Raw genomic sequence first — 15,955 nt, 5'->3', positions numbered from 1 at the left:
AGTGACTGACATGCTCGAGCTGGATGAAGGTAACTTCCGAAAACCGAAGCTGCATTTTCACTTTTTTAGCAAATGCTCCACATCCCGAATATTCGATCTTATGCGAATATACGGGAAGTCGATGGCCACCGGGTTAGGCCGAAGAATCACGTTTCACGTTTGCAGATAATGCACACAAGATGAAAGTAATTTTTTTTTGTTCGCTTTGCACTGGTTACAACAGAGGCTGAAGCACACTGATTTTTGTATCTTTGATGGTTGGAAATAGACTGAAGAATAATTTGTGTGGATTAATATTGAAATTTCTAATGATTTTTCGTAACATGTTCAAAATAATATATTGATAGCATACAAAATCGATGTTGAATCATGGACCCGAACAATCCAGTGACGGGGGGTCCGCGTTTAAAAATTCGAAGGGGTCCGCGTTTAAAAATTTGTAAAGGGCCATCCATAAATGACATAGCATTATATGGAGGAGGGGGAGTTTTGTATTTTGTGATGATGTGTGACGACAGGGGGATAGGGGGTCATGTCATGCTACGTAGCTTTTTTAAAGGGAAATATGGGTTGACCTGATGTCACGACAACCTTACCCATTTCATCTAACTAACATCGTCTTTTATTTTTTTTTTATTTTTTACAGGGACAAGGGGGAGGGTTACCGTCAAGCTACGTAACTACCAGGGGAGGTATTTAGAGGTTTTTGACGAAATGCTACGATGGGGGAGCGGGGTGTTAAAAATCACTCAAAAAATGCTACGTCATTTATGGATGATCCCTAAGACTTAATCGGAGTGAGTATTCCGAACACTATGGACATGGTTCAAACACTAACTAATGGTTGAACTTTGATTTGGGTTAGTTAGAATAGCAAAAAACATGCAACATAAAAAGACCCAATAAACTCTCCCGACTTCCTCGATGCACCACTATAGAGACGTATTGCAACCAGCATCTTAAAACATGCAATTTTCTTTCTCATATAATAAAAAAAGAGAAAATTGGCCTATTTGCGTGTGAGGGCACAACACCTAATCAGAGCTTGAATACATTGACATCCATGCGTGAACTTGAAAGAAAACAAAATTCAATTCATGCTCGCTGCGATAAATGAAATATTTGGTTCGTTTCCCTCGTAATTCATTCTCCTGACTCAGCGCATTCAGATTCGGACATGTTCGGTTTTAGAAGCAAACTGAATTTTGTTTCTATTCTACCTATGAGAGGGATTATTGAGGAATTTATATTTCCTCTACACTTTAGCATTCGATTCTGCGTGAAATTTCAGTCAGTTAGAAAGTTAATGAATGAGGGAGGCGGTGAATCTGAATGTCGGTTTTGGTGAATACAAGCAGAAATAAGTAACTGATTTTGAAATTTCGCAGCACTGCACCTAACTTAGAAAACTTGGTTTATTGTGTTTCATGTTCTACTCGTCAGTAACAGACACAAGCTTGCTGTCAGTTAGATGAGAAATCCAAACTGTCACCAAATTGGCGCCAGTTAGACACAAAATCCAAATAGTTCACACAACTTATGTGAACACCTAAAACAACTGGCTGGTCTCGAGTGATGTCTCGGGTAGCCAAGCTCTGGTTTGCTGACGAGAGACTGAATACGAACTCTTGTGTTACTGAAGAGTAGAATACGAAACACAAAAAAACAACTTCTCTAAGTTGTACCCTCATGCGCAAATCGGATCTCTTTTTTCTTCCATATTAAATTGAAAAGAAACTTGCATAGTTCCAGGCGTTTGGCTTTCAAGCCAAAAGACAAGAGTTCGTATTCAGTATCTCGTCATCAAACCAGAGCTTTTGTGCTTGACATAAATTGTGTGAACTGTTTGGATTTTGTGCCTAACTGGCGCCAATTTGCTGTCAGCTTCGATTTATCGTCACACTGACAGCAAGTTGGTGTCAGTTACTGACGAAATGAATACGAAACACACAAAAAAACAATCTTAAAGCAACTTTCTGTTAGAGGTCAATGTGAAACGCTACAGTTATGATCAATAGAATATGAAAGAGATTTACGAATAAACTAGCATTAATTGTTGACAATTGCTGCATTCAAACTGATACATGTAATATTGCTTGAAGATGTTTGTAATACCGTCAATCCAAGCAACCTAAAGGAGAGAGATTTGGAATGTGAACAAAACTGAATAATTAAAGTATGGTTTGGTAATCTAAAAAAAAGTAGTCAAAGTAGTTCTCGTAAAAAATATATCTATCAAATTTATTCCGCTATAAATCTGAAGACATCTCGAACTTTCCCCGATACCTTTCGTTAGTAATGACAAATAAAGCGACAACTTCATAAGACTTTTGTAAGTCTTAACCCATTCACCAAAACCAAACAAAAATGCACAGGTTTTTATCAGCATTTTGATGGCTACGACAAGACAGTTTAACGAATTGTGTCTAATCTATGTTTTGTTCGTTGAATATAAGAACCAGTTCGAATAGCAGGTCTTCGTGCATCACACGCGGGGAATGGATTAATGAACGGTAGAATGTTTCCGACCACGAAGTGAACTAAATTTTATCCCTACGGCTATTTAGGAGAAAAACATAATAGCATCACTAGGTGAGTCTTGACTGATTATCTCACTTGGGTATTTATTTCGGCTCTAATATCTAATAGAAAACAAAGCGAGGAAAAGTAAGACGTAGCTCAAGGCTCATCGAACTTATTTTGCCACCATAGCTCGCCAATACCGAGCCGATACCTGTATCGTACTCAATTGATCTGAATGTTTATCTGAAGACGGATGAAGATAAGCCACAGACGCGCAAATTTGGAGAAAATACACTTGCGGCTATGTACATACACATGTGTCTTCTCGAACCAACCCCATAGGCGATAGGGGTCTCTAGAGTGTTTCCCATATTTTGGTAAGTTACATGCCTCTTTGCCCATTGTTGTCGGTGATGATTGATCGACGAACAGTTTCGGCAAAGTCGGGAACTTTGATTTTCAGCTCGTTGAAAGGCTTTTGGCGGCCGAACCCTGCTTCCTATCCTCTGCAACAGAAGCCAAAGTTATGCAAAACGATCTTCACATTTATCTTGTATGCAGTCGCCGCCACAGAGAAAAAAAACGATTACCCAATTGTTACGCATGCATTTAAAAATTTACCCGCCTGAGGAGGTTAAAAGCAACAAACCATGCCTGCTCTCGATTCGCTAATAGGTTTAGTAGTGTATGATCAAAGAAGGATCACTTTTTGGCTTGTTTTGGTTTGCAGCGTTTGATGCGCAGCCCGCGGTCATCAATAATCGCATCCATCATACACAGTGCTGCTAACAGAACTAATGAAAGCGAGGTGTGGTGAAAATTTGCAATTGAATATTGTTGACCCACGATGCTGCCTGCTGCTGCTGCAGCACTCCAGTGCCGCGCTATTGCACCGGAGTAATTTTCCAATTATTTTGGCACGGATCTTATACCGACGACATGCAATCGACCTCGGCAAGCGAATTGAAGCGAGAATTGATTGACAAAGTCAGCGAGAGCATGATGAAGGTGATTTGGTTGCGCAGGTGTCGAAAGTTGCTATTAAAAATAGTTGAGAAACGGTAATTATTTTGTTCTCGAACTATTTCCAAATCTTGCTACAGATTTCACACTTTATAACCAAACTAGTTCGAGGTGAGTAAACTTGAGTGATGTTCAGGTGTGATCCATTTTGGGGATTTTCGTAATTCATTTTTCGAAATATAGCTTGGTGGATTATCCTAATCCGTAAATTCTATCACTATGTAACTGGAGTTTCTGCTGAAAGGCACCTGAACAACTAAAACCTTTCTGTCATTAGGAAGCTGATAAGACAAAAAATTTAGTTGCTTTACTAAGACATAACAGCTAATGGTACCCATGGGGCTGAAAATTCGGAATGTCACTTTTTTTTATTCATTCATTTGACACGGCTCATAGCGGTAGCTTAACGGAGCCGTGGATCTTTTATATGTTTACAATACATGTAAAAACAAAAACACAAACAAGAATTATTGTAGTAATATTGGATCTCGTGCGCGCAACTTTTTATTGCGAGCAGAGAGAGACCTTCTTTCGCGAGGTCTGTTGGCAAACAGCGTGAGGGGGGTCATTTAATTCTTTCTTGTTTTTCACGTCCCGGTCGAGGCTGGTTTGGTGTCCGGGATCAGATGTTCTCCCCTGTTTCTTGGACTTATTGTTGATCAGTGTAAATCCGTCGTCATTGTTACTACATTCGTTGCCGATTTTTCTTACAGTTGCTTTTGGGGTGCTGGATGATTCTTCTGCGGTTGTGATTATGGCCTGAACAGCTGCCACAAATTTAGCCACCGTTTGTGGTTCAGGCATTGGTATTGATAAGTCTGTTTTAGGTTGGTTTGCAGTACATGAGTTGGCAATCGGTTGAGATGCATTTTCATCTGCATCTTCCGTGCAAGGTTGCCATGATGAGCTGTCTGATAACAATACTTGCACGTTGGAGTTTGCCCCTCATGGGTGCATAGCGTAGTTTGCATAATTGTAGTTCCATGAGTTTTGAGTTTTATTGTCAAGTGAGAGGGTATAGACCTTTCAATCCGCATCCTCACTACAAAAACGCCGTTAGGAGTACCCGGGAAGAAGTTTCACCAAGTATCAAGTGTAACGGATTCTACTTCTCCGTATTGCGACATGTATTTTGCAATTGACTCAGGAGGGGTACGAGATGATAGGTCATATAACCTTACATCTATATAATCATTCTCCATATATATATATATATATATATATATATATATATATATATATATATATATATATATATATATATATATATATATATATATATATATATATATATATATATATATATATATATATATATATATATATATATATATATATATATATATATATATATATATATATATATATATATATATATATATATATATATATATATATATATATATATATATATATATATATATATATATATATATATATATATATATATATATATATATATATATATATATATATATATATATATATATATATATATATATATATATATATATATATATATATATATATATATATATATATATATATATACGGGAATCTTAATTCCAACGTTGTCACTTTCAACCACGTGTTTTAAGTTGTTCTTCAAAACGAAACGCTCGGCTTGTGCTGAATGATATTAACACTGCATTGCGAAGATGATGATACTGAAGGTACAAGACTTCCGCACGCCTAAGTTGCATTTTTACCTTCAGAAGGTATTCCACTTCACTAAAACTCGGTCGCTTTAAACAAAACTTAAAATCAACGACTGCAGCGTTGGGTCGGAGTAGAGCTTTTTCGTCAACTTTACTCATGATGACAAAAATAATCCGAGTTTTCCTTTATTCTCGAGACGATGCACACTAAATCGAGAGGCCTGTTGTTCACTTGGCTTGATTGTACGTCTGACTGCGGCAGAAGTAGATACTAGACTGTACACCACGACTTGTGAGCCCACACATCAACACCGGATTCACGGTACGTAGATTTAGTCGATATAACCGAATCCGATCTACATATACTATCACTCAAAGTCAAGATCTAACAAAATCTAGTCAGCACTGTAGTTTCACTAATAGATTGTTATCCTTACTTCGATGCAAACCATAATGGGATATTTAGTGGATAACACTTATATCATACGAATATAAAAGTTTCATCCTTGAAATTCACTAACATAATTGAATTTATTTACGTTCCTTTTCATCTGTTGTGAAGCAAATGTTCCTAGTAGCACACCCCGTGTAGTTGAAACTCTAAACAATACAAATTGCGATTGACTGGTATGTAAACAAGAGATACCAATTCGATTTGCACGAGCATGAGCATGATTACCGTACAATTCGTAGTTGCTACTCCGTGATTAACCAGTAGCGGGAAGGAAAGGAATGTCAGTGTAACAAACGTTGTTATGGAGACTGTGTATACTTCTGCAACTTCAAGTTTTCCACGGGAAGGAGTTTTTTGTTAGTGCGATGTGATAAAGAGTTACATAAATCTGAGTTCACTTTGATAAGTGATATGATCTATAGAACCGTCAGAAATGTTATCATGTGTTTATTACTCTGGGCAGCCGGCTGCCGAGAATTTATGATAGATTTATCGTTTGTTGAATTAATTTGGGGTGTCTCTTAGAGCTTGTAGACGTTTTTCCAGTCCGTGCAGTATAGCGCTGCAAAACAACGCTAGCTAATCCACTTTCGAGGTTATCCTGAGCCTTCTCCGCCTCTCGAGGTCTTGAAAGTTTTTTCTTCTTTTATGTGTACACGTTAACAGTTATACGATCAGCAGAGCAGTGTCAGGAAAAGACAAAAAGTGTCTGAATTTCTTGATGATTTCTCGAGTTCTGACGGAGCGATATTTGACCATAAGAGAAATATCGAAAACTCGCCCTGATAAGTTTCGGGTGATGGCAAATAGTTTGAATTAGGCTAATGATACTGCTGGCTACGAACCTTTTAAGAAGGAGTACGCAGTATTTGTACCAGCAAATCAGGTTGAAATCTGCGGAGTAGGCGACCCGTTTCGAGTTTGAATTGCACGGATCTGCTGACACATGGGGTTGGCTGTTTTAAAAACCCCATGCTCCAGCCAGTGATGATACTGGAATGCAAACGTCCTTCGTATACACCTTCCGAAAAACCGTCAATATACAGATTTAACTGCCCCTATTATTTTTCTTGTCATTCTCAAAAGAGCCTTCTTCAACCTGTACAGTACACCAACAATGGTTTGATGCGACTACAAGCTGACACGAAACATATCTATCGAGTGAGTCAAAACCCACGGGACCTACAGCACAAACATCACACGAGCAACACGATGGGTTGCCGATCCGCATCTGAGCAATCGTCTGGAGGAACTGCTGTCGGTTGGAGGAGCACCACCCGGCGTCTCAATAAATGATGCTTCCTGATGAAGACCGTCCAAGTCTGTAATCCTTAGCGTTGCTTTTCCGATGCTGGAAAATGAACGTTAATATCTTTCTCCCACCTATCAGTTTTGCCCACCCAATCTCTTCCGTCTCTGATACCCAGATGTGGAAATTTACCCCCCTCAATATATTCTTAAAACATACTTGCCTTGCCCTCAGTCTTTTCTAGTTTTAGTTCTTAAATATAATAATCTCATTAAGAAATTCCCAACAGCCCTTATTAAGCCCCCCCCCTAGTCTTAAAAAATTGAATCATTCCCTCCAGTGTTTGCAAGTTTTAATATGGTTGTAAAATACTCCGCTAGGTTAATAAATAATTGCTCCGATAATCTCTCTGCTAAAAATCCTGAAGTGTACTACTATATAAAAAACCTGTTTTAATCCACCTAGCGGTGAAATTGTGCCTTTCTCATTTCTCCAAACTATGGCTCGGTGGCTGGTTAAGTTCAGCATAATTGTGGAAATGTCCATTACATTCTCAGTACACTTTGCGCTTATACACAATGGCTTGTCAGCCACGAACTTGATGAGTTACGTGTCGACGGTAAAACACTTGAAACAAAAAAAAATATCATACTTAATTAGCCTAATCAGCATTATTTAATGTTATCTGCTTGCTTACGGGGGTGGGTGTGTGAGAAGGGCGAAAATCCCACGAACGAACGACTCCCCAGATTAATTTGGTATACTTTGTGATATAGTGGTGATTTAACCCTTGTGAAGGCAAGCTAAAATCCTAACATTAAAGGGCAAGCCGGGCCTCTCAGGCCCGTCTAAATTCAAGCTCCTTTTTGCCGTTTATGCAATCGGTCGAAATTTCGACTTTTTAACCGAGACCCGCAGAGCCAAATCTCTTATACCATTCGACTCAGTCGAGATCGTAAAATGTCTGTATGTGTGTGTATGTGTGTATGGATGTATGTATGTGGCAAACAATCTCACCGATTTTTCTCAGAGGTGGCTGGACCGATTTGTACAAATTTAGTCGCAAATGAAAGGTACAGCCTTCCCATCGGTCGTTATTGATTTTTTTATTGATCCGACTTTCGGTTCTGGAGTTACGTGTTGAAGAGTACAACCACAGCAAATTTCCATAGAAACTGATACCACCATGATGTCCAAATGATGCAATATATATTAAAATATGTGCAACATTACTTGGTTTTGCATGTCTAGATCATTAATGACCCACCGAAGGCACTTCGACCACATTGGCCAGCTATGGCGGTTCTTGATGCCCCGGGGGAACTTACCAAGTTCCTAAGATAATGTCATACCTATTTCTCAGCGAATTCATTACCGATTTTTACAAACTTGGTGTCAAATGAAAGGTACAGCATTCCCACTTGCTACTGTTGAATTTCTAATTGATCCGACTTCCGGTTCCGGAATTACAGGATGATGAGTACGAACACGCAGCAAATCCCGATTTCAGCGTATAAGGCGATAGATGTAAAAAGGTCAATTTTTCCAAAAGGTGAGTACTCGGAAGATCACGTTGACTGTCGATTGGTTCTGAGCTCCATTTCGTTTGAACACGACCAATAAATATTTCTGGGTTGCTATTAATTTCTTCTGATGCATAACCGGAGTACATAATCAGTTGTTTCTTCCGAGTCTGCATCAGATTCATCGTCGGAAACAATATCATTCACATCTTCTTCCTCGCTTTGCAAATCAGTTTCGGAATCGTCTGCTGTTGAATTAGCTCGAATTTCTTCCATTATTTCAGATTCTTTGATACCATTGAAAACATGGGCATATCGTCTTATAGCCATTTCAATTATTTGTTGCTTTTAGATCCTGCAATTTGAATAATTGCGACAACTATAACACAAAGAATAGACAACAAAAATAGACAATAATGACAGAGTTAGGTTATGTTGTATCCAAATAATTATCAAGTAGACCACAGTGGGTGAAATAAAAGTATTTACCCAAAAAAAATGACGCACGTCATTATCGTATGCTATTTTTACATTTCTTAGAAAAGAAATGTATAGAATTTGCTAAAACTTTCAAGATTTTTTTCTTATAAGAAAAGGTAAAAAGATAAAATCAATCAAAACATAAAAAAATTCCTGCTAATATGAAGATGAACTCATCAAAATGTTTTTTTCAGATAAGTATTTATGTATAAAACCCGTGGTATTCCTAGTAAGTGGTATTCCTAGTAAATATTGCATGCACACCGGGCCTGCCAAGCCCGTCTTGCCTTTTTGTGCATGTAAAAAATTCAAACATAGCTGCGCATCACTCCATAGATGAAAATTTCACAATTCTTTATTTTTGTTATAGATTTTAAAGCTACTTATCAAAATTTCCATGCCCAAGCTTATACTGCATACACATTTTTTGTAACTAAAAAATTATAACGTGCCGGGCCTCTGAGCCCCGCTTGCCTTTTTGAGGGTTAAGAGGGAGTGTTTCATGATTGAGAAAGGCACAATTGCACCGTTAGGTGATTTATTCCCATCCATTCGACATTTTTTTTATGCAAGCATTGCGTTACAAAACATTGTTAGCACAAACTTTCCAGACAGAAAATTTCTGCTCAAAGGCAATATTGAAGAATCTGAAGAATCTTTTTTATATAAAATAGTTGCCAAGAAAACTGGGTCCGAAAGTTAAAGTGTGCTTCAAGTTTTCTGGACAGAAAATCATTCCAACGAATAAAAGTAATGAATTTTGATACAATCCCAAATAGGGTTACTGTGTCCTAATTTATCTTAGCACCTCTATTCATCTCACCCATTTAAACCAATTAGTTGGAGTAGGGTCTGCTTTTTCTATTCAACGCATTAGCTAAAATGGCAGGATGAATAATGGTGCGTTTTAAAAAAAATTTCCGCTCAAACACGAGTATTTACCATTTTTCAAACCAGATTATTTATGGTACTGCTTCTTAGGAATGAAGGAAAACTGTTGACATCTATACAAGCGCAATCCGATCACAGTGAGCCTAGTTATCGACGAAATAACCCAACATCCTGACTAATGAGATGAATAAGGGCGCGTCTACCCTATTTGTAATGCATACTTTTTCCAGTTACCAAAGCAAAATGAATACGATATTTGACACACATTATAACTGCTACCAAAATCAAAATGGAGTGATACCAATATACCGCAATTGATGTCAAAATGGGGCTTGGGTTTGGGCTAAATAACTCGCGATATAGCGGATGTCCAACCCTGTTTAATATGTTTACAATAAGTTTTACTATTGGGATTTTCGATTGATTGACACCGTTGTAGTGGATTGCACTGGTTTTGCACTTTCTAGCAGAAGTGTCAATGGAACATACCCACTTCTGCTAGAAAGTGCAAAAACGGTGCAGTTTCAGTGCACTCCACTACACCGGTGTCAATCAATCGAAAACCCCATATGAAACGTTGATACCAAAAATAAATCTAAAACAAGAAAAAAAATTCCCATACCGGGAATCGAACCCGGGCCTTCCGGGTGAGAGCCGGATATCCTAACCACTAGACAATATGGGACTGTTGGAAGCCAACGTTCAAAACGTGTATTTTATTCCCGATGGGTAACATGAAGCAAGAATAAAATAATTCATTCTGCTCTTACCTGCATCGTGAACCGCAACAAAGCAACGAGAGAAAATTCACGCATCATGAACAAAGCGGAAAAGGAAAACCGGGTAGGGTAATGAGTATATGTTCATCCTGTTTTTATTGTCACCCTATCCTTTTGTAGTTGTTGATTAGAGCATGTGTATGCCACATTTGTTCCAAGCTTTGTCTCAAATGGCAGGGCGATACGGCACTCCATTTTAGTTTTCGTTGCGCTCAGATACGAACAGTTCAGCCCATTATGTTATTATAATGGGTCTTAAAAACGAATCAAAGATATTGATGCTAATTTCCACGCATTCCATCGATTGTAGGCAGAGTAATTAATGAAATAAAGATAAGACATCCTTCGTAGTAGAGCCGAAATAGGCTCTCTACCCTACCTACAAAGAAGACATCCGTAACAGGCTGAAAACGAACTTTTATTAATTATTTCCTCTAGCTATTTTTAGCAGGTTCGGTTCGAGCTGTCCCTTAGCTGTTACTGTCAGATTCTATTTAAGCTGGACTTACCTATGTGTAGTGAGACTCTTGATGTATGGTTCACACAGAATGCTTCTCTGCTGATGATACTGCCTTGCTCGTCACAGAAAGAAATTCATGTTGAAAGTGGAATTTTCAAACGTACTTTCTACTGTCCATTAGTAACGGAGCAGTATTCTATTTGAAAAATAATCTTCCGTCAATTGACTCTAGGCTTGAATATAACATGCAGCTTTATCGTGAGCAACCAGTCACGTTTAGCACTATATGTTCCACATTTGAGGACGACGGATTATCCTTCCCATATGGTCTAGTGGCTAGGATATCTGGCTTTCACCCAGAAGGCCCGGGTTCGATTCCCGGTATGGGAAACTTTTTTTACGGAAAGTTTATTTTACACTAGTGTTTTTTACTTACTTCTTTGACTTATCAATATGGTGTGAAGCTGATGCTGGCATTGTGCACTTGGATTATCAATAAACTAATCTTGCTCGGTTAGTCAATCTAGTAGCTGGAATCTTTGTATTGCATTTAAATACATACTAACTTTCATAGGGTTCAGGTAGTTCAGTGGTGTCATTGGCCGCTCGAGGAGATACCTACGAGAAGTGTTCTTCTATTGGTAGCGTGATATCACGTACCAGCCTGAATTGGCAGATGCTTGCGAGACGAATAGATTTTTTGAGCTTGCATTAAGAAAGCACATTATTTTAGGTCACTCTCGTTGGTGTAAGTGCATGTACCATAAGTGTAAAGGTAACTAGAGTGCGGTAATCAGAAAGGGGCTAAAGGTGAACAGTTGTCAGTGAACTTTACAGAATACATATTGCAACAATTGGTCGCGTCCAGGCGTGCAAATGAAAAATAAGTTCTGAATAGTACGCCAGTACTGGAATGCTACTAAGAGAATCAATTCAGTCAGATTAGCCTAAATCACATTTCGATTATGTTGAGATCAGTGTTACATTACTTGACAAGCGAAACTACGAGCAGACTGTTCCCAATGAACGATTATACCTTATACCTATGTAGGTGATTCGACATTAACAGTCATCTGTTACTTTCACATTGTTCTAACTTTTATATATTCTGAAATTTATGAGGTTTAATCACGTGACACATCGTGGCATGTTTGGGTCATATAAAAAGACCAAAGTTGGGAGTTTAATGAACGAACCTATCCGGTTCAGTAAGAGTATGCGTTTAGGGTGATAGCCTTTGGAACAACACAGTTGGAACGAAACAAAAAATAGTGACTCCAGCCACATAGACCCTTACTTAGTGTGTTGGTTTGCCGCCACATTATTCATAAAATTGCACATTGTGTAGAAATTATAATACTTACAAACATATGTTTTCAATCTAATTCAAAAGAAGCAGTTGTTAGTTCGCCGTTGATATACACATTGGCCGATAGCCTGGAGAACATTCAACTACCCAGTCACTACATTAATGTTTGTCACCAGACATGACTTGCTAATAACAAGATCAAGATGTATACACGCTGTGATGATGCACACTTCAAAAGATATCGGCGCGCTTCAGAACAAGACTCGCAAAGATTGAGACTAACGATGCGAAAATTGATTTAATTAGGTCTAATTAACGAACGTTGACCGCTGTGCTGTGCTTTGGCCCGGTAGTGGGATATTAACCTACACATACTAGCAGCCTCCATCTTTATGCATCTCCAAGACAGATTGTCTAGCCCAGAAAGATTCGAGAAGATAATAATTGCTTGCGAGACTTTCAAGTCAGACCGATCCTTCAAGATGTTTATGAAAGATTATTTCCTTGCCGTTTGCGTTTAATAGTATCCATATAATAGTGGGACCTTCATTCCTTATGGTCGCAGCTTAATTCCATGCTGTATGTATGGAATTGACTGCTGATTATTATTACGTCGCTACTGTTGAGACGATATGACTGAATAATTCCAGCAAGAAGCGTTCTACTGAGCAAGTCTTATCGGTTTTCGATTCCGTTTCGATTAAAAACGTCTAGACTAGTGAAATCAGTTTGTTTGTTTATGAAATGGGACGATACGATCGATTTTCTAGGGGGAATCAAAAACGGTTGTCAACTAGATAGGAACTATGCCCAACTGCGGTCGGTAATAGACGTATAGGCTCGAACTGACAAGGATCGATTTCCACCTTCCCTGGGGCGTCGCTCACTGGTCATTTCTATGCTGAATTTGTTTATATACCTATACTGCCTATAATCGCAAGTCAGTCCCATGTATATAGGGAATCCCATACAACATGGGACTGACTTGCGATAACGGGCGGTATAGTGAGGAAATAAAAATCGCAGGTTAAGAGGTGGCTCTCTTTTAGATGCGATTTAACTTTGCTGGCCGGTACGTTAAATTACCTGAAACGTAAAACGAGAAAGATACACAGGAAGTTAGTTGATTGTGTTTATTGTAGAAAATACATCAAAAGCAAATAAGTAGGGTTTTTTTTCATTTCGCTTAATTTAACTGTAACAAAAAAGAAGAACAACACAGCTATGTGGCTAGCGTAAACGATTGTCTGTTGAATTATTTAGATATAGATATTAAATATCTATATATTTTCCTGGTGATTCGAAACCAAACCATTTCATTTTTTCAGCATAGTTCCCCACCATTGGTGATTAACAGTGCTGTAGAGAGGACTTCGCCGGAAAAAATACCTAAAGGATCCGAAAATCTCCCTGAAAAACTTAGACTAATATTTCGCAAAGCTTTTAAACATCAAGGAAGTTTGCTAGAAAAACTTCCACAAATTTTGAAGACATGAAGCATTTTTCGTAGCACTCAAATTCAATTTTAAAGCGTAGGTACACTTACCGGTCAAAAGTTCACGAAAAGAATTGAAATATTTCTTTAATTTTCTTTTTGTCATTGTTAAGTGAACAGCTTCGCAGTGTTCATTGTAAGATTCCATTATCTGATTTATTGGTCCAAACTTGGCATAGTTTGTACGATAATTGGTGGTTGTAATTGTATTCCGGTTTCGTAACTGCCGAAAAAGTATACCTAATTAAATAAATTTTAATTAGAAGTTCAACTGATTCAATATGACATAAAACTATATCGTTTAATTTTGCATATTGTCGGCGCTCTGTTAGTGTTTGTATGTTAATGAACACACTGAGACCTTTTTAAGATAGGAGAGAAAATCGTGTCTAACCTAATTTGGGAAGTGTAAACAATAAAAGTTGCATTTGTACTTATTCTATTCTTTCTTCATGTGTGATTGAGAAAAGTGATTAAACTATACTACAATATTACAGTATTGACCTTACATAGGAGATATATATTTTATTTGTATGCGGTTCACTAAAATTGTAGCTAAATCGTTTTGCAAATCCAAGCATGCTATTTGTTCTGTTCTGTTCGTTTTGCAAATCCAAGCATGCTATTTGTTCTGTTCTGATTTGCTAGAGTAATTGAAATGTCAGGTGTATTTCGTTTCCTACCAAAAACTTTTGCATTACATTTTCTGCATTTTGTTGCAGAAGGCTTATGTTACACAACATAGATATAGAACATATGTATTTCCTGCTGTAATATCTTTATGTCTTTGTGTTCGTTTCTTATTTATAAAAAGAGCGTTCATATCGTTGGCATCGTTCAAGAATAAAATGAACATAGGAGGACCTAGATGAGAGCCTCGAGGGGCTCCTTATGTGACTTGAAGTGGATTCGATGTCTTCCCTTTGAATATCACTATTTGTTGACGGTTAATTAAATACGATTCGAGCCATTTGGGAAGATCTGGCTCTATTCCTAATTTTTCTAATTTGATTTAGGGTGGGTGCTCCTATAGTTGAGGTGTACCAATAGTTGCAGTAATGAGTTATACGCCTAACTAATGTACCAACCATCAACAAATATTTTTTTATCGATTCATCGCACTGAAATTATGCGACAATAAAACTGTTATCCTTGAAATTTGCTCAAATAACTATTGAAAAAATGATTTTCTTAGAATTTTAAGCTCCCTTGCACCTATAGTTGATATAGTGTACCTATAGTTGCAAGTCCCATAAGAAAGCAATGGGATTTGCAACAATAGGAACCGAAATTAATACATAAATTGGTTATTAAACCATCTTTATATTTTTCCTATGAAGTAGGGACTGAAAGCTTTCGTTTAATGTATTAACATTGCCCATACGTCTATTCAGCGATTTTTTATCAAAAGTTTTCCTTAAGCATGCGACTATTGGTACATCCACCCTATATCAGGTCAATACGATCGTACGCCTTAATAAATGTCGTATAGAGAGCTTCAGTGTGATTTTCATTCTAAATTGCAATCAATGTGTAGTTAATGGATTCTAGTAAATTTGTACTAGTTGAACAACCGATCATTCAGGTTAGATTTTGCTTTGATAGAACATTTTTTCATCACCGATTGCTTCAAAGTGTTTAGTCTAACAAGATGTAGTGGCAATTCCACGTTAATACAACAGATTTTTTGCCACTTGTAAAAATTCGTACTAGGTACGAGCTTTCCACTAATTATGGAAAATGCCAGATTCAAGCGACATATTAAAAAGGCAAAGCAGAGGAGTTGTGAGTTCCAATACTAAGTTCATTATGAATATGGCCGCAACTCTGTTAGGTCCAGAGTTGTAGGAAGCTTCTAATTTATTTAGATCTTCCATGATGCCCTGCACACTGACATGATTGGTGACTTAATATATTCTGGGAAGAAATCGAGATATTTGCGATCAGGATCTTCTTCAAAAAGTGTGGTAAAGATTTCTTCAAAGAAAGTTGCGAAAAGATTGCAGATTTGTTCTGAGTTCACACCAACATTTTCTCGAGGATCCTTTTTGAAGGGAAGTTTTCGGATTTAAAATTACTTTTAACTTAATAAAATAATTTTTTTGGGGAAG

At 37.6% G+C, this 15,955-nt stretch overlaps 1 protein-coding gene and 2 non-coding genes across 4 annotated transcripts in view; 1 reads left to right on the top strand and 2 right to left on the bottom strand.

Annotated features, from left to right (window-relative positions):
* LOC131693615 (coronin-1C-like) overlaps positions 1-15,955 on the bottom strand; it is a 177,577-nt gene that overhangs the window by 101,258 nt on the left and 60,364 nt on the right. The window lies entirely within an intron of this gene.
* On the bottom strand, positions 10,415-10,486 carry Trnae-cuc (transfer RNA glutamic acid (anticodon CUC)). Its single transcript has one exon. It is a non-coding gene; the product is annotated as a tRNA-Glu (tRNA).
* On the top strand, positions 11,359-11,430 carry Trnae-uuc (transfer RNA glutamic acid (anticodon UUC)). The gene has a single exon. It is a non-coding gene; the product is annotated as a tRNA-Glu (tRNA).

The sequence above is a fragment of the Topomyia yanbarensis genome, chromosome 3 (genome assembly GCF_030247195.1).
Source record: "Topomyia yanbarensis strain Yona2022 chromosome 3, ASM3024719v1, whole genome shotgun sequence".
Lineage (NCBI taxonomy): Eukaryota > Metazoa > Arthropoda > Insecta > Diptera > Culicidae > Topomyia > Topomyia yanbarensis.
Note: the sequence above shows the minus strand (reverse complement) of the source record. Positions and strands in the feature narration are given on the sequence as shown.